This window comes from Mesocricetus auratus, unplaced genomic scaffold (assembly GCF_017639785.1).
Source record: "Mesocricetus auratus isolate SY011 unplaced genomic scaffold, BCM_Maur_2.0 Super-Scaffold_100691, whole genome shotgun sequence".
Classification (NCBI taxonomy): Eukaryota; Metazoa; Chordata; class Mammalia; order Rodentia; family Cricetidae; genus Mesocricetus; species Mesocricetus auratus.
The window spans coordinates 1,750,837-1,768,495 of record NW_024429267.1 but is presented as its reverse complement, the minus strand read 5'-3'; positions in this window follow the sequence as shown (position 1 = coordinate 1,768,495).

Genomic DNA, 17,659 nt, shown 5'->3' with positions numbered 1-17,659 from the left:
AGGCCAGAGAACCCAAAACTGTTACCACCAGCATTGACAGGGTGTTCATGCCTCTCCCGAGGGCATCAGGGTAACTCCTTAGGGGTCATAAGAGTGGGTGAGGTGCCTTAAGGGAAGGAAAGTCCTTGAAACCTGAAGTGACTGTAATATTCCCTGGTGTACCCGGAAGTCAAGAGCAGCCATTTCTCTTGGGCTACTTCTGTCTTATAGCATGCATTTCAAATGACAGTGTGACTATATAACCAGGGGTTTGGGAGCCAGATGCCAGGGGAGATAGAGTCTTGACAATTGTCTGCTTTATTTTTAAAAATCATATGGAATTTAAAGAGACACACTTTGTCCTATAATATACCCTCGTATGCACCTACATGTGCACATGCGTGGGTACATTAACTTGTGCATATACTGGACTTTTAGCTCTTCCACTGCTGTAGAAGGAGCTGCTTGTGTAAGTACCAAGAGTCCTGCATGATCTTGTCCCTCATCTGGTGTGTCTGCATTCCTGAGCCAAAGAAGGAACTGGGTAAGCCTCTAGTCACACAAGGGCATGCTTCCCAGGAATGGCCTGCTCAGTATCACTCACCTGAAACATGGCTGGGAATTCCAAGACCTGCCCAAGGTCACCTAGTGTCCACGAGATTAGAGCTCCAGGCCCTAAGCTCCATGTGCAGGGTCCATCCCCACGGTCCTCAGTGTGCACTCACACACATCCAGAACACGCTCAGTCCACCATCACCCCTTCTGTCCTCCTGACAGATATAACTTGCCTCAACCACCTCTAACTGCCAGAGTGGCCCTCCTGACTCTTTCGTGTGTCTTTTTAGATGTCTACACAAATGTGACGGAAACATGGGCTCAGTATGGACTTGAACAGACCTGTGGCAAGGCATTTCAGACTGGCCCCAAAATGAGGAGCTAGGGCTGGGTTCTGGGGGAATTAGAATCTAATTCATAGATGGATGAGGAACTGGTCATAAGGCCACAACCAAAATGAACAGACAGTCTCACTACACCTGGACAGGGTCTCTAGTGGATGTCAAAGGGCCTCGTCTTGGTCAATGCTTTTATCACTGACTAGAAGGGATTTCAGGTGGGAAGAAAATATGAATATGTATGAGCCTCTCTTATGGTGTCTGACACAGGTCATTTCTTTAGCTCCCCACAGTTTGCCTGTCTTACTCCTTCACAGACTGAGAAATGAAGCTTGAGAGAGGATGAGCAGTCAAGCGCTCACGGACCCTGAAGGGGTGCGGCTCAAAGGCAGAACTGTCCCAATTCTCACCTGACACTAAGAGTGACAGGTGAGCTGCTGAGAGGGATGGACAATAGATGAGAGGTTGGGTCACTAAAGTTCTGACATTAACACAGGCCAAATTGGCTACACTCACAGAGATGAAAGGTGACAGAGACCTCTGCACATGCATGACTTCAGAACCCCCGCCAGACGCAGACAGGATGTGGGGTGGCTGGGTCAACAGCCCTAGTAGAAAGGTGTTGGGTGTTAGCGGACAGGAAGCTTTCTATGAGTCATCAGTGGCATGTGGCAGCCAGCAACACTTCTGTCACTGTCACTTCTCTGAGATGAGGCACCAAGAGTGAGAAGGGAGAACCTCCCTAGTGGTTTGGGTCTTGGTAGCACAGTCCAGGCCTGGAGTCCTCAACGGGGGTGGGGGAGGGCAGCCTGCAGGGGTCCAGGAAGGTGGGGTAAGGGTCTGCTGTTAACAGCTTTCAGTACCCCTTCCTCCCCTCCCTGTGCAGTTACAACCACTTCTTAATGGCATTAGCCTTATGTGCTTTGGTCATATGCTTTGGCCATGTTTTGAGGTTTTGTTGCTATAACCTTGAGTACACACAAGGATTCCTTGTGGTCCAGTTTTGACATAAAAATAGATTCCAAGAAGCACTAAAAGAAACTGAAAGGAAATAAACCCACCCTAGTCTTCATGCACACCTCACAAAGATAAGAAGCAGTGGGCTCCCTGCCGAGAACTTCCTCCTTATACAATATTTCAGAACTTCTCTTGAAACAGTCACTGCTTAGACACTCAGCATCCTCCTGACACCCAGCCAGCATGACAGGCTTTGTCTTTGGTCCTTCCCTGTCTCCATCATGTGGATGGGCTAGTGATGTGTTCTTTTCCATCTCCATCACACAGATTGGTTAATGTTTGGTCCTTCTCCATCACCATCACATGGATGGTTAATGTTTGATCCTTCCCTCTTTCTATTACATGGATGAGTTAATGTTTGGTCCTCACTCTCTTCTCCATCTCATGGATGAGTTAATGTTTAGTCCTCTGTCTCCATCACATGGATGGGCGCATGTTTGGTCCTTCCCCTTCTCCATCACATGGATGGGTTAATGCATGCCTAGCTTTTCCTGGCCATTCTCCTCATTTAGCTCATTCCTCTTTAGTTTCCTTCCTACATTTCCAAATCAGTCCCTGCCAAGGATATCTCAGACTCTAATTGAGAAGGTCAGAGGCTCTTTTCCCTCCGGGTTCTAGTTCTGTTCATGAATCCCTCACCTCCTTCTCTTAGACTCAAGGGAGGAGATATGGAAGAGAGGATGTGATGGGCTGTAGCAGATGGGAAAGACACTGGAGACAATGGGGACATTCTACCAACTGGCCTAATATTCATCATGTTAGCTCCCAGGACTTTGAGTGGAAAGGCCTACCAGAAGAATGACAAATCACACACAAGTTGCCATTTATAGGACTTGTAGTTCCTGGAAGCAGTCAGAAGGCCATCTTCTCGATAAGGTCCCCATTATCTTGCATGGCTCCTTGTCTTTGCAAAGGTGACATTTGCTTTTGTATGATGTATCCTGAGATCTCCTAGGAGATGTCAGACTGCGAGGGAGAAGGCAAGCCATACATATTTTATATGCCCCTCCTCCACTCCCAGCTTCCTCTGCAACTATATCAGGGATGTGTGGCTTGTGCATTGACAGCTTGACACCAAGGCAAGTAAGAGCCCATGCTCCTATTCCTTCTATCTCTTTGCTTGTGGTGACTTTGGAGGCTCTGTGATCCTTCTGCAAAGCAAAGAGGATGAGATGGTTAACTGTCAATTGTCAGCTTGACAAAATCTAGAATAACTCAGGAGACATGCTCCTAGCCACACCCATGGGAGAGTATCTTGAATAGATTTATTGATACAGGAAGACCCATCTTGATTGTGGGTAACACTATTTCCTGGGTAACACTATTTCTACCCAATGAGGAAAATGAGCTGAACTAACATGTATACATTCATTACTCTCTTCTGACTATATGTGGTCAGTTGCTTCATGTTCCTGGTGCCTTGACTCCCCCACTATGATAGACTACAGTTTGAACTGTAAAGTAGAATAACATTTTTTGTCCTTAAGTTGTTGTCATCAGAGTATTTTATCGAAGTGACTGGAAAAGAAGCTAAGAAAGTGGACAAACCCCATAGCTCCAGCTCCCAAGACAACCCAGGTCTTGCTTTTCATTATACTCAACTGGAATTGCCACACTGCTGCAGCCTGAACTGGCCTGGCCCAGGGAATGCTAAGAATGCCAGAATTGACTATTTCTTCTGGAGAGTTCTCCACTGAGATGAAGGAAGGCACTGTCTCAGAGCCACCCAGCAGCTGATTGACACTTTCTTCCTTGTCATCACGCAGCCCAGATGGCACTTCCTGTTTGGCAACACCTCACGTGGCTCACCCAGCCCCCACCTGCTCTGCCTCTCCATTCTCCACAGTCAAGTGTGCTCACCAGGAGACATTTGCCAAGAACACATCCTCATGTGTGCCAAGGAGTGTCTATTTGAGGAGGAACAATCTAGAGAATATTTAGAGATGAAAGAGAGCTTGGGAGATAGAAGCCTTGTTTTTAAAGTGAACAAGTGGAGACCTGATGTCTATCAGGCTCTGGAGCAGGAGCTGGGGATAGGATGCCAGCTCTGCGTGGAGAGGGCTTGGCCTTGTAGGGATAGGATAAACTACATGAATTTTTTAAAAAAAGTCCCTTCCAAGCCCGTCGTCGTAACTCAAACTCATAATCCCAGCACCTGGTAGACTGAACCTGGAGGGTCAGGAGTTCAAGGCCAACCTCAGCAAAATAACAAAGTAAAGACCGACCAGAGCTGCATGAGACCCTGATTCAAAACCTTAAAACAAACTAAATAAAATTAAAGCAAATAAATAAGGTCCCTTCATAACACAATGCTTTATCTGGATAACTTTCTGTTGCTAAGAAAATAAAGAATATAGGAAGTAAAATTGCCCAGTTTAATAAGCAAATGAAGATGGTCACAATGAAATGAACTTCTGGAAGGTACAGCCTCATGAGACCAGCGTCCTGCTTGGGCTCTTGGGAGGCTGACAAATGGTGATGAGCAGTCAGGAAGGCAGGGTGAGTATCGTTAATTTACACATCAACCACAAAGAGGGCTGTACTAGGAAAGAGTCACAAGTCTTGAGACAGACCAGAGCCATTGTGGTGACAGTCTCATAAGAAAGGCACACATGCAGCACTCTGACGTCTGAACATTCAGAGACAATCACCCTCAAGCGTGTTTATCATGTACCAGAGATCATGGGATGGTTTGCAGCTCATCATGGCCTGGGGAGAAGGGCTGCTGCCTGCTTTAAGGACATGTAGACGATGGTGTGCAGAGATTTCCCCAAGGTCACAAAACTAGTAAAGGGCCAGTTTAAGACTCACCAGGCTCAGATTTTAGAATAAGAGTCCAGAAGCCAGGTATGGTGGGACAAGTAATCCCCTCATTTGGGAGGCTGAAGCCAGAGTGTCAAAATCTTGAGGATGGTTTGGGCTACATAGAGAGTTCCAGGTGAGTCTTGGATACACAGTGTGGCTCCTAAGGGCACATAAATAAATAAACAAGACCAAACTTATCCTTGGTACCAGAAGCTGGGTAACACTCTGCTCATATGCAGCTGGGGCCTTGGGGAATTTCCACTTTCTGCGCATGCAACTGAGGCTGGGCACGTGCTCTTAAGAGACAAGCAGCTATGAATATTTGGAGAGGCAAGGAGAGTATTTTTGAAAGATAATTTTTTTAGGTATAAATGTGGGCGCTTGCATGTAAGTGCACCACATGCATGCAGTACCCATGGAGGCCAGAAGAGGGCATCAGAACTGGAACAGAAGTTACAGGTGGTCATGAGCTGGCATGTGGGTGCTAGGACTCAAACCCTGGTCCTCTGCAAGAGCAGCAAGTGCTCCTAACTGATGAGCCATCATTTTAGGCTCAGCAAGGTTTTTTTTTTTGTGGGAGAGCAGTGTTCTGGGGTTTCAGTGCTGACTCTGCCAGACTCACATCACCTCCATGAAACCTCTGGTTCCCCATTTGGAAATGGGAAGGAAGTCTCGGACCTGGTCTATGGAGTTCTGCAGAGGCTGGAGCTCTATTAGTTATTTTTATGTCAATGTCAACAAAATAGCTGACAGCAACACCTAAGAAGAGGAAAGACTCCCATTGGCTCATAGTTTTAGCTCATCCTACAGGGAAGGAAGAGCAGAGTTTCTCACTCATGGCCACAGGAACATATGACAATGACTACTCTTATAGTGGCAGGCCAGGAAGGAGGTGGGGGAGTATTCTGAAAGGGACTAGGCTATGATCTTCAAATACTTGCCCCTAGTGACATGTTTCTGCCAACCAAGACCCACAGCCTTCTAAAATGTTGCTGCCTAATAGGGAACAAGTGTTTGAACACATGATCTTGAGGCAAACACTTCAGATTCAAACTGAAAAAAAACAACAAGAGGGCAAGGTGTAAGTGTTTGGAAAAATCTATGAAGGAGAAGGATCTTGTTCCAATTAGGAATGCATTTGGCTGCAAGCCATATGGCAGCCGGCTCCATTGGCTTGATCCTATTTATGAACTTCTGGATGATAATAACGGGTGGGGCAAAGTGATTTAAGGTGCCATGGCCCCCCTGCCACTGCTCTGTGCCTGGCCCATATCTGCACAAGCTATCTATAAACCCAGTACAGGTGCCATCCTGTCCAGCTTTCCATCCAAATTCCAGGCTAGAGAAAGAAGGGACAAGAGTGGGTGCTTGTTTGGGGAGTGAACACCTCCTTATATATGTAATTGCTGCAATCAGATGTTCACCCTATGGTACAAAGAGGCTGGGCAAGTGAGTGTTTTTACTGGACACACTACTGCACCCAACAAATCTATGGTTCTGATGGGATGCAAAGAGAGGTCTGAGAGGATGTGGGGTGTCAACCACAGTCTCATACCAATACAGGGTCTGATTCTGATTTCCGCTGGGAGCGAAAGCCTCGCGGGTGAAAGGAAAAGAATGGGAAACGGAGGTTCACTGAGGGTGAGAACACGGGAACTGCCAAACTGCAGGTTTGGAAGGCTGAGCTGATAGAAGACCGAGCTCACTGGGTTATCTCCTCCATCCGTTCAGTTTCATTAGCCCCACTGGCTGGGGCTGAGAGCTGAGTCCCAGGAGCTCATTAATGGCCGCTGGGTTTGTGTACGTCTCTACCCGAAGATGTCTAACCGCAGACTTCCTCTTGACTCCTGGCAACAGGGAGAAAACAAAACCACAGCAGTTTTCATTGCTGAAAAGGACAGAACCGACTTGTTTGCTTAATAAGCCCAGATGGAGGAGCTTCATTTCTGAGAGGAAAAGCTACGTTGCCAGGCCAAGAAGTCTTGGCTGAGCCACGAAATCCCTGGACTCCACACTGAGATACCCTGGCTCTGCAATTTAGAGGCTCTGTGGTCAGTGAGAGGAAACCACCAACCAGGAGCACAGTAGACCCAGGGCCTGGAGCACTGCGCATGACCCATTGAGCCTAGTGGAAGATATACACTCATGGAAAGAAACTGAGGCCTTCTCCCTCCCACCACCACGGCTTCTGGTTTCAAAGATTTCACTTATATACTTATTTTTTTCCTTTCTCTCATTTACTGGTATTTATTTTAGCGATTGATTAATTCCCACTTTGTCCGTTTCCGTTTGCTTGGTTCACTAATTCTATGATGTACATTCAGCACCTTTATTCTTGGTTTTTCTTCCTTAAAACAAAAACTTTTCAGGCTGTGCACTTTTTTTCTTGAGGTCAGCTTTGCTTGGAGTCCTTTAGGTTTATGGAAAACATTTCCTCTTTTCACCAGTTTCTTTTTTGTTTTGTATATGTGTATATGTTTATGTGTGTACGTATGAGTACTAGATGTGTGTGTGTATGTATGTGTGTGTGTGAGCCTTGTGTGTATGAGCCTGTTTGTGATCCTGTGTGTAGTAATAGAGAGATAGAGAGAGAGCCTATGTGTGCTCTGTGTATATGTGTGTGAGCCTGTGTGTGTGAGTCTGTGTGTATGAGCCTGCATGTGTGAGAGAGAGCCTGAGTATGTGAGCCTGTGTGTGTGTATGTGTGTGTGTGTGTGTGCATGTGTTGAGTAGGTCAGAGGAAGATGTTTTCTTCTTGCTCTCTGCCTTACTTTACATTTTAAAATTTATTTTATTGTATATGTGTGTATTCCTGAGTGGTTTCTATGTGTCCCATGTGCATGTAGGTGCCCGAAGAGGCCATCAGAGAGCATTGGACCCCAGGAACTGCAGAAACAGACAGTTGTGAGCCACTAAAAGTGGGAGCTGGGAAACAAACTCAGGTCCTTTGTGAGAGCAGTAAGCACTCGTGATGGCTGAGCCATCTCTCCAGCCTTCCCACTTTACTTTAGGCAGGGTCTCTTGCTGAGTCTGAAGCTCACTGATTCATCGAGGCTGGCCAGGGATCCTCCATCACTGCCTACCCAGTGCTGGGCTTACGAGAGGATGCTGCTGAGCCTGACTTACATGGGTACCGGGGAGTCAACTCAGGTGAGAGGATGCTGCTGAGCCTGACTCTTACTTGGGTACTGGGGAGTCAACTCAGGTGAGAGGATGCTGCTGAGCCTGACTTACATGGGTACTGGGGAGTCAACTCAGGTGAGAGGATGCTGCTGAGCCTGACTTACATGGGTACTGGGGAGTCAACTCAGGTGAGAGGATGCTGCTGAGCCTGACTCTTACTTGGGTACTGGGGAGTCAACTCAGGTGAGAGGATGCTGCTGAGCCTGACTTACATGGGTACTGGGGAGTCAACTCAGGTGAGAGGATGCTGCTGAGCCTGACTCTTACTTGGGTACTGGGGAGTCAACTCAGGTCCTCTTGCTTGCACAGCAAGCACTATACCAACTGAGCCATCTTCTCAGAACCTCTTGATGTTTTACAATTTTCATTTACATATTTTATTTGATCCATATGGTGTCTAGAAATATGTTTATTGACAGGTGCAGGTGCTGTGAGGTAAGCTGTCAGGTAGTGCTTGATGTTAATGGCAGTTCTTAGCAGACTTTTCAAAAAAAAGAAAAGCAAAATGGCTTCATTGTGGTTATAAGCATCGAATCTCTCTTTGTAAAGTTGCCTTTCAAGTATCTGCATGAATGGGAGGAAACTTAGGAACTAAATAATTCGGTAAGAAAGTGATAGCTACTAGTCTAGTGGCACAGGATGATAATTCTAGCTACTCCAGAAGCTGAGACTGGAGGAGCACCAGCACAAGGCCTGCCTGGGCTATACGGCCAGTTAAAGGCTAGCCTGGGCAATTTGTGAGATCTTGTCTCTAACTAACAGTGAAAAGGGGGGGCTGGGGATGAAGCTCATGGGTAGAGTGCTTGCCCAACATGCACAAGGTCCTGGATTCAAGCCCAATGTGAGAAAAAGAAAGGAAAAAATGCTAGCTACCATTTTGCCTGCTTCTGGCACTGTCCCCATAAGGCCTGTGGACTTTAAGCACTGTGACATGTTCCTCCTTCTTCCTTACCCCCTCTCTTCTCTCCGTCCTCTTTTCCGCCAATGCGCCTTCATTAAGCCCTTGATGGAAGCCATATTCTAGGTCAGAGCCCGGTGCTACAGTCACTGCCTGTGAAGGGAGAGATAGTTGGCTCAGTAAATATGAAGCACAGATATCCAATGGACACAAAGTAAGAAGACAATGAATAGTGTCGGGTAGAGGGAGATACCGGAGTAGCTGGAAGAGAACAAATAAGGAAAAAACCCATGGGGGGAAGGTAACAGAGGGAAAGGCATGTGTAGAGTCACAAGTTGGGTACCCCTTTGGGGACAGCATCACTCCTCAGAGGACATCCGCGAACAATGGGAATCTGAGTTCCACTTCTGGATCCCACAGTAAAGATCAAGAGTTTTGGGGAACTCAGAAAAGTGAGTGACCCTAGCTGGATGAGAAGGTTTCAAGGGAACTCAGTAGTGCCAGCATGGAGCAGGGCCCAGACAGAACTGGCCTTGATTATCAAGTGGAACAGGATGTTGGGGCGGGGTGGGGGCTTGAAGAAGGCAATCCAATCCTGGCTTTTTACCCAGGTGCTGGCACTTCCTAGCCCTGTAATCTGGGGTCACTGTGAACCTCTCTGAGCCGAAGTTTTGTGGTCTTTAAAATAGGAACAAGGGACCTGAAACTTAAAGAAATCAAGTCCAAGAAAGGGAGGAAGGGACTGAGGGAGAAGAGAGAGGAGGGACAGGAAGAGGAGAAACTGAGGAAAGGAAGAGAGGGAAGGAAAGGGGGAAGAAGGAAAGAAATAGAGTGAGTGGGGAGTTCACACCAGAGGTGCTGGGAAGACTGAGACATTTGTTGGTCCCTCCTGAGTTCTGATAGGCTGAGCCAGTGAGACTTTGCCCAGGAGCCTCAACTTCACCCTAGGAAGCTCTGGCATTTGAAAGCAAGCAGAGAGGTGAGGGGAAGTTGGCCAGGCTGAGAAGGAAGGGAACAGAGTCGATCCAACTGACAGGAAATGCAAGAGGGAGTGACGAGGCTGCAGAGGGGAACTGGGTGGCCTTGGACGCTGGGCTGGGGAAGCTGGACTTGGTGTCCTGTGCAGCAGGAAGCCATGAGGAACTAGAAGCCAGAGTCGGGGAAGAATAGACTAAGTAGAGGCAGCTGTATGGTCATGGGCAGTGAGTGGAGACGGGCTCCAGAGTCCTAGAATGCCCGACCCTCAACTCACAGACGCCAACACAGACCTCCCTGGTTCTGGGGAGGCAGAGGTCAGGGGTCATAGCCACCTGCAGGAGTAGCCTCCTCAGGCCTGCACATTTATAGACTTTTCCTAGCTGGGGTCCCTCAGTTTCAGGGAACAGCTCTTTTGCTTATGCAAAGACCATAGCGGAGTCTTTCACAGAACCCAAGGGTGACAGACTGAGCCATACCTCTGAGGAATCAGCAGAAACAGCAAAGTCGGCCTGTGGCTCTGCTCCCCTCCTTCTTCACTTCTGTTCCTCTTTCCTTGTCCCTGTACTTCCTGGCTGGCTTTGGTTTTGAAGGACGGTGTACTTCTGCAGGCTCCTGTCCTCATCTGTTGGAGCTGGGATAGAAACCCAGCCTGCCTGCAGGGTCGCAGGAGAGTCTGACTGGCTATGTGAAGCAATAGATGGGCTGTAGAGAGAGCCCTCTCCCTCTCCTACCTGCTCCTTCAGTTCTGCAGCCACATGAGGGTGGTCTCTAGACAGCATGGCTCCTTAGAGGAGGGGACGTCCCCTCCTCTGTGTGAACCCTGACCCCAACTCATGTGCAGTGGAGAGAATCCTCAGGTTCCTTCATGAATTGTCACAGAGAAGGGAAGTGATGGCTAAACTTGGGAAAAGCCCAATGTCTTATGTTCTTAGGGGTGAAGGCTGGGAAAGAGTCTGACGGACGCTCCAGAGGGGCGTGGCGGGTTGGGCCTCTGCCGTGGCTGGGTGCAGGTTCTGGTCTGAGATGGGGGCCACAGTTGCTTTGATAAAGTGCTTGTCACACAAGCATGAGAACCTGAGTTGGATCCCCATCATCTGGCCATAGTGGGATGTGCTTCCCCAAGGCTGAGGTGATAGATCCCTGGGGCTCACTGGCCAGCTTAGCCTAGCTTATCAGATGAGTTCTAGGTCAATGAGAGATCCTGTCTCAAAAAACTAGATGGACATCATCTGAGGAATGGCACCCAAGACCTATACATGCACATATACACATGAGCACATACTTATGACTGCTCCCCCAACAAACACGCACAACACACACACACACACACACACACACACACACACACACACACGCAGTCTCTGAAGACTGGGAACTAACCCATGAAGAGCAGGCAACTTTGGGATGGGGTGAAGGACTTTTGGGGTGCAAGGGTTGCTCTTCTGCTTCTCAAGTTCCTTCCCACTTCACACAGCACCTGCATGAGGAACACAGAAGCTTGGCCCTTTTCCCCAAATGAGGAGGAGGCTTTCTCCCTTTTTGGCTTATGTGCTGACTGGATCTGGGCTTGCAGGGGTTTCTTACAGACTCAGGAGACTCTGGAATCTTTCTCATGGAGAATGCTTTCCAGAAATGGTAGAGGAGGCCAGCTGTAGCTGAGGAACACAAGAAGCCATCGTACTGGGAGTGAACATACGTTCCCACTTAACGCAGCGGCCACCTCCTAGGGCAGAGGCTGTGACACAGTGGCCAAGCACACAGACTCTGGGTCTTCTTATTCAGGCAGGAGCTCAGGTCAATGTTTGACTTCCCTTTGTCTCAGTTTTTTCATCTGCCTAATGGAACAACAATGGAGCGAGGAGAGACCGTGGCCCAGGGGATTTAAAAAGACCAGGGAAAGCAGCTAGTGCGACATTTTAGCAATGTTCTGTTTTCAGGACTGCTTTCTCTGCAAAGCCTTGACCCAGTCTCTCCTGCCTTCTTGGTTTCTAGTGGAGAGCTGTGATGTGTTGAGATGATGACCACCGCTTTCCAATGTCCCTCTAGGATTTCACTTACCTCTGCTGTGAATTCTCTGGGCAGGAGCCAATAAGTCAAGACCTCATCATCCCTTGGGGGCTCAACTCAGATCCATGCTCCTTTGCCAGGGCTTTTGCTGCGGATCCCGGAAAGAATGCTCCTGCCCCTTGCCACCACATTCCCAGGAACCTGGAGGACGAGCTCCAACAGCGTGGCCACTGGGTGCCAGTTCAATCCGCGCCTCTGATTGTGGAGCCTCAGTTTCTTTTTCTGTGCCTCGGTTTCCTTATGCATCAAGGGGAGGGAGTAACACAAAGTTCTTTGTTCAGTAGGGTGTGGTGACATGCTGCTTAGGAAGGGCTCCCTAATGGTTGGCTGTTTCTGTAAATGAAAATTTCAAAACCGCATGCTAATGGCTGCATAAACTTCTCTCATGTGGGCAGGTGGTGATTTATTTAGCCATCTCCTTGTTTGGGAGCATTTTGGCTGTCTCTAGTTCTTTGCTGTTATAAATAATGTCGCAGTGGACATCTTGTATATAAATCGTTCCATTTATTTCTGATTACTTTCTCAGAAGAGCTCCCCAAGTATTGCTTGTCTTAGAACAAAGCCCTGTCCCCCAGATTTTTCAGTGATGCCCTTTGAAATGAAAGTAAAGCCTATTTTCCATCAGAGAGAGAAACATATGGAATGGGTTAGACAAGATGAGGGTTGGGAAAAAGGTAGAAATAGGTTCAAGATGGGATTAGGTCTGTGTCAGGATGTCTGACATGAAGCCAGTTACAGAACTCCCCTCCCAGCTTCTGACTGGAGGAGAGGTAGGGGTCTTTATCCTCAGGGACCACTGATTTCTCTCTTTGAGGCAATTGCAAGGGCCTTTGATGTTCCAAGTGTGGGAGAAGCTGAACCAATGTGGCTAGCACTGAACTCCTCCAACCAGAAGGGGGCGATGTCGTCTTTTTCTGTCATCAGTGAGGCCTTGGATTTGTTGCTAGCTAGGATTGCTTTTTGTTGCCTTAAAACTTTGGCTCAAGTTTTCTATATTTCCCCTGTGTGTTTTTCTTCTCTCCCTCCCACCTTTACACTTTTCGCTATCACTTAGATTGCCTTTTTCCCCCACCCATTCACTCAGGAGGAAGCTAACATATGCTTTCCCTAGGCCAGACATCAAGACTGCTTTCAGACCCGTGCTGGATCCCTGCACGCTTGGAGGCTCTGCCTCACACACATCAAACAGATTAAATACTTTTTTTTTCCTGTGAAAAATTATGACTTATTTTTATAACTTTGCTTTTGAAATTTTTTGGCTACAAGTAATTCATTTGATGTAGAGTTGGCTTTGATTTCTCAGCAATTATCGGGGGGGCGGGGGCTCAGGAATTCTTGCAAAGTGAGAAAATCTAACCTGCACATCATTCAGAAATGTAATGAAAATTTTACGAATGCTAAATGAAACTGTTAATGAGGTTAAGGTAGATTTTGTTTGGCAGATATTTCTTTAACATTTTATTAATTTCCATTGTAAAATTTCCCCTTTGTGTTTTGGAATCAAAGATTTTGCTTGACGGGGTGGGGGTGGGGAGGTGTTACAATTTTTATCTCAAGCCTTCTAGTGCCTAGTGGATGGAGAACTCTACCAAGCTTGGGACTGAAGACTCTGCTGTTTGCACAGAACCTCCAAGACTCCAAGGGACTGGAAGATCATTGTCACAAAAGAGACAAAATGTTGTTATCACAGAATGTGCCAGAGCATAGTGAAAAGACACTGGTGAGAAGGTGACCGGTGGAACTCTAGCACAGCAAAACCTCGTTCTCACAGGCCTAGAAGGCTAGGCTCAGTCACTGGTCTGAATATACCAGAAGAAGTGTAATACTGAAAAGCAGAGAAAGGTTTTTATTAACAGTTGGGAAGAAGAAAGTCCAGTGACCGTGGATCCTCTTCAGAACACTGACATGGGCTTTAGGTTTAAGTAGAGAAAGCTGAGAAAGGGGGAAACAGGTGTGCATAATTAAGCAGACTTGGTCAAGACGTGGTCTTGCAGAGTGGTCCAGTGGGCAGAGGCTCTGATCTTCGATGAGGTTTGCCATTTCCATCACGGATAATTGCTTTAATCTTGTAGGCCATCTATCCTGCAAGGCCTGGCTGTTCCTGGAATCTCAGGTGACTGCAGGTTTAGGAAAATGAGTTGTCTTTGTGTTTCTAGCCTTGAGGAGGAAAGAGATAGGACAGGTAGCTCGACACTCCCTGAGTGATTAACGTGCCTGTGCAGAGTCAATCAGGAGTCTGACCCAAAATAAAAAACACTCACACCCACACACCCACAGGCACACCCATGCATCTATGCACACATGTGCACACACCCATGTACCCACACATGCACACTCTCATATACACACTTTCGTGCACACATGCATGCACACACACACACACACACACACACACACACACACAGTGAAAGCAGAGAAGGGAGATTTTGGTCCTGCTTCAAGCTACCTTGTAGAGTTTCATTTTTTATTGTCAACTTGACAGAACCTGGCCACCTGGTAGAAGGAACCTCGATTGAAGAATTGGCCAGATTGCCAGACTGGCCTCATGTCCATGTCTGTGAGACATTGTCTTGATGGATGATTGATGTGGGAAGACCCAGCCTACCAAGAGCAACACCATCCCTAGGCAGATGGTCCTGGATTTTATAATAAAACTGGTATAGAATAAGCCAAAGAACGAGCCAGTAAGAGTATTCCTACATAGTTTCTGTTACGTTCCCTCCATGATGGATTGTGAACTAGAAGTTTAAGCCAAATAAACCTTTTCTTCCCCAAGTTGCTTCTGCTCCGAGTGTTTCATCACAGCTAGTGAAGGGCCCTTTTGCTTTTTACCCGAGGTGGCGTCTAAAGGCCTCTTCTGGCCAAGGCCAACCTGAGTGAAATCAGAACTTTTCTAAGCAGATTGTGCAAGCAAGGACATAGGAAATGGCCATGTAAGAAAAGAACCTCCCAGAAAACACAGCTGGCTGGCCACTTTGCTCGACCCAAGCTAAACTTCAGACCTTTGTTCCCCATGACCTTGCTGTTGCCTGGGAGCACCTCAGATCTGATCTCCTGAGTCAGAATGTTTGTAGCAGTGGGGTTGCTGTGATTGGAGGAGCAGGGCCAGGAGAAGCCTCCTGTGAGGGGTAGGAGCTGGAGGAGAGTGTCTGTCCAGGAAAAAGGTAATGAGACACAGTAGAGCTGCTGTTACCCCTCAAGCTGGTTTCCAGTTTGGCCTGAAAGTCCAGTCCCTGTACCTTCTCCTCTCCACCCCCACACGCTCCCAGCTTCAGTCTTTGCTTGGAGGGCTGGGCCTTTTTCCACTTAGGTGTTTCTCCAACCCTGGACACACAGAGGTTCCTTCCACTGGCCTCTGCTCTAGACAGCCCATCTTCCCTGCTTGGTTCCTTCAGCCAGCCCACCAACGATTACCTAATAGACTGTAGGCTACGTGCATAATTTATTCCTGTGAGTAATTGATCACATTAATATGAGCAAGGGCCAGCACCAGGAAGAGAAGGGAGAAGAGACATCAATAACCAGAGGAAGGAAACTGGGCTACAATCAGCTAATTAGATGTCTCGCTGAGGCAGCTCTTTAAGCGTAATGGGCTGAAGGTTGCAACTGACAGGTCAACCACACCTTCCCCTCCCTGCCCCCAATGTGGTCCAGCTTTGCAGTAGGTTAGAGTGAGTGGCAAGGAGCCCAAGCCTGAGTCAGAAAGCTCAGCAACCGGCTTGATGGTTTCAAGCTAGCCTTTTCTTTGGGGTTTGCTTTTATCAACTGTGAAATGGAGAGAGGGCTGCATGAGTGGGTTCCAAACACAGCTCTTATCAGAAACCCCAGAATCCTTGCAGACATAGATGGCAAGGATTTAGATCCTAAATGATGTTGATAAAGGGAAGCCAAGCATCTCCTATAACTCACACTACTGGTCCAGTGGGCATTATGATGGAAAGATAACCCAAAGTTTATTCTCTGCTTTGGCCCGTCAGACTGCTGGTCAAGGTGGCTTTCCTTACAGGCTCATTGAGAGTCACAATGCTGCTCCGAGGAAACTTGTCTCCCACTCCAGCCTCCGTTGTTCACTCACTACCTAGGAGGAGTTCCTTCTCGGGTGACCTTTCCTAACTGTGTGTACACTGGATGACGTCATTGTGTGTCTGACCATGGTGACATTGTGTGTGTGAAGCTTCCCCAAAGATTTAGGAAGTGCAGTGCCAGGCCCCCATCCACAAAGGTCCTTCTTCAGAACATCTGGGGTAGCTCAGAGTGGTAGGTGTTCAAATCCTGCCAGGTAACCTCATGGAGCAGGTAGATTTGTAAGCCAGGGGCTTGGGCAGATGGCACATCTGGCGTACTTGCGCATCATGGAGCTGGGGAGGAGCCAGTTCTCTCTATGCAGAAGTGTGGCAGTGGCCCTGCTCACCTTCACAGCTCAAGTGAGTCTGACCTTTTGTTTACCTGTGTGCCTGCAGGTGCGTGTGTGGAGGTTAGAGGCTGACCTCAGGGATCATGCCTCAAGACGAATGCACCTTTTCGGGGTTTCTTCCTCCCTCCGTCCCTCTGTCCCTCCTGACCTTTTCTTTCTTTGAGTCGCTTTTCATTAATCTTATTTGCCTATTTAATTTTGCACAAGTCATATGCTGCACCATCTACTTTATTGCCCTGAGACAGGATCTCTCCTTCAACAAGACTCTCGCTGTTTCAATTGGGCTGGCCGACCAGCAAGCTCTCAGCATTTACCTGTCTTCACTGTCCCTCAATGCTGGGGTTACAGGCACTATTTATGTGGGTGTTGGGAATGTCCCTAAGTCCTTGCTCTCTCCCTTCTCCCTGGTACTCTCTGATTTGGCTGGGCTAGCTGCCTGACCAGTGTGTACCAAGGGCATCTCCTGTTTCCATCTCCCTGCAAGCACTGGGTTACATGGCACCATTTGAGCTTTGTTATAGGAGTTCTGGGGATTGAACTCAGGTGCTCATGCTTGACAGCAAAGTCAGCACCAACAGAGCCATCTCCTCAGCCTGTATTCCAGTGCTTGATATTGTGGCGTGATGTCATCTACACATGTGTTGGGCCATATTGTAGCTCATGTAGTCATGAGCTTCAGGTTAGACACACACCTTACCAGCAGGAAACTCTACCTTTCTGCAATAGAATAAGTGGAAGATCTGGGATTCTGTTTTTTGTTGGTTTTTTTTGTTTGTTTGTTTGGGTTTTTTTTTGGAGACAGGGTATCACTATGTGTCTCTGGCTGGCCTGGAACTTGCTGTGCAGACCAGGCTGGTCTAGAACTCACAGAGATCTTCCTGCTTTTGCCTCTGGAGTACTGGGACTAAAGGTGTGTGCCACCACACTCAGCTGATCTGTTATTAAACCCTTTGATGCTGATAGGACAAACAGACAGGTCCCAGGAGCACCCTGAATGCACCCTTACCTGTAAGGTAGGATGACAGTAACTAATTCCCCAGCCCAATTGGGAGGATTGAGAGTAATGATTCCAACTGTGTTGCTCATTGTCCATCCTCCTCCCAGCTGCCCTGGGGTCACCTGAGTGGGTCTGTTGGAAGCCAGCCTGGCTGGATGCGTAATCTGAGGAAAGAGGACCTTTGAGAGAATCTATGGTTGCCAAAGGCCAGAGGACTGAAGGTGCAGCCAAGGAGCTGAAACTCAGCTTTTGGTCCAGGTCATAATCTCTGGGATGGTTCTGTCCTGGGTAGCCGGTTGTCTCCTGCCGTGTCCCTTTCTGATGTCTCTAATCTCTTACAGGCCTTGCCTGAAACTCAGTGGCACTGGCACAGCCCGTGCACTGGGGGTCAAGTGAACCTAAGGGCTCTTTTACATCCATCTCCCCCT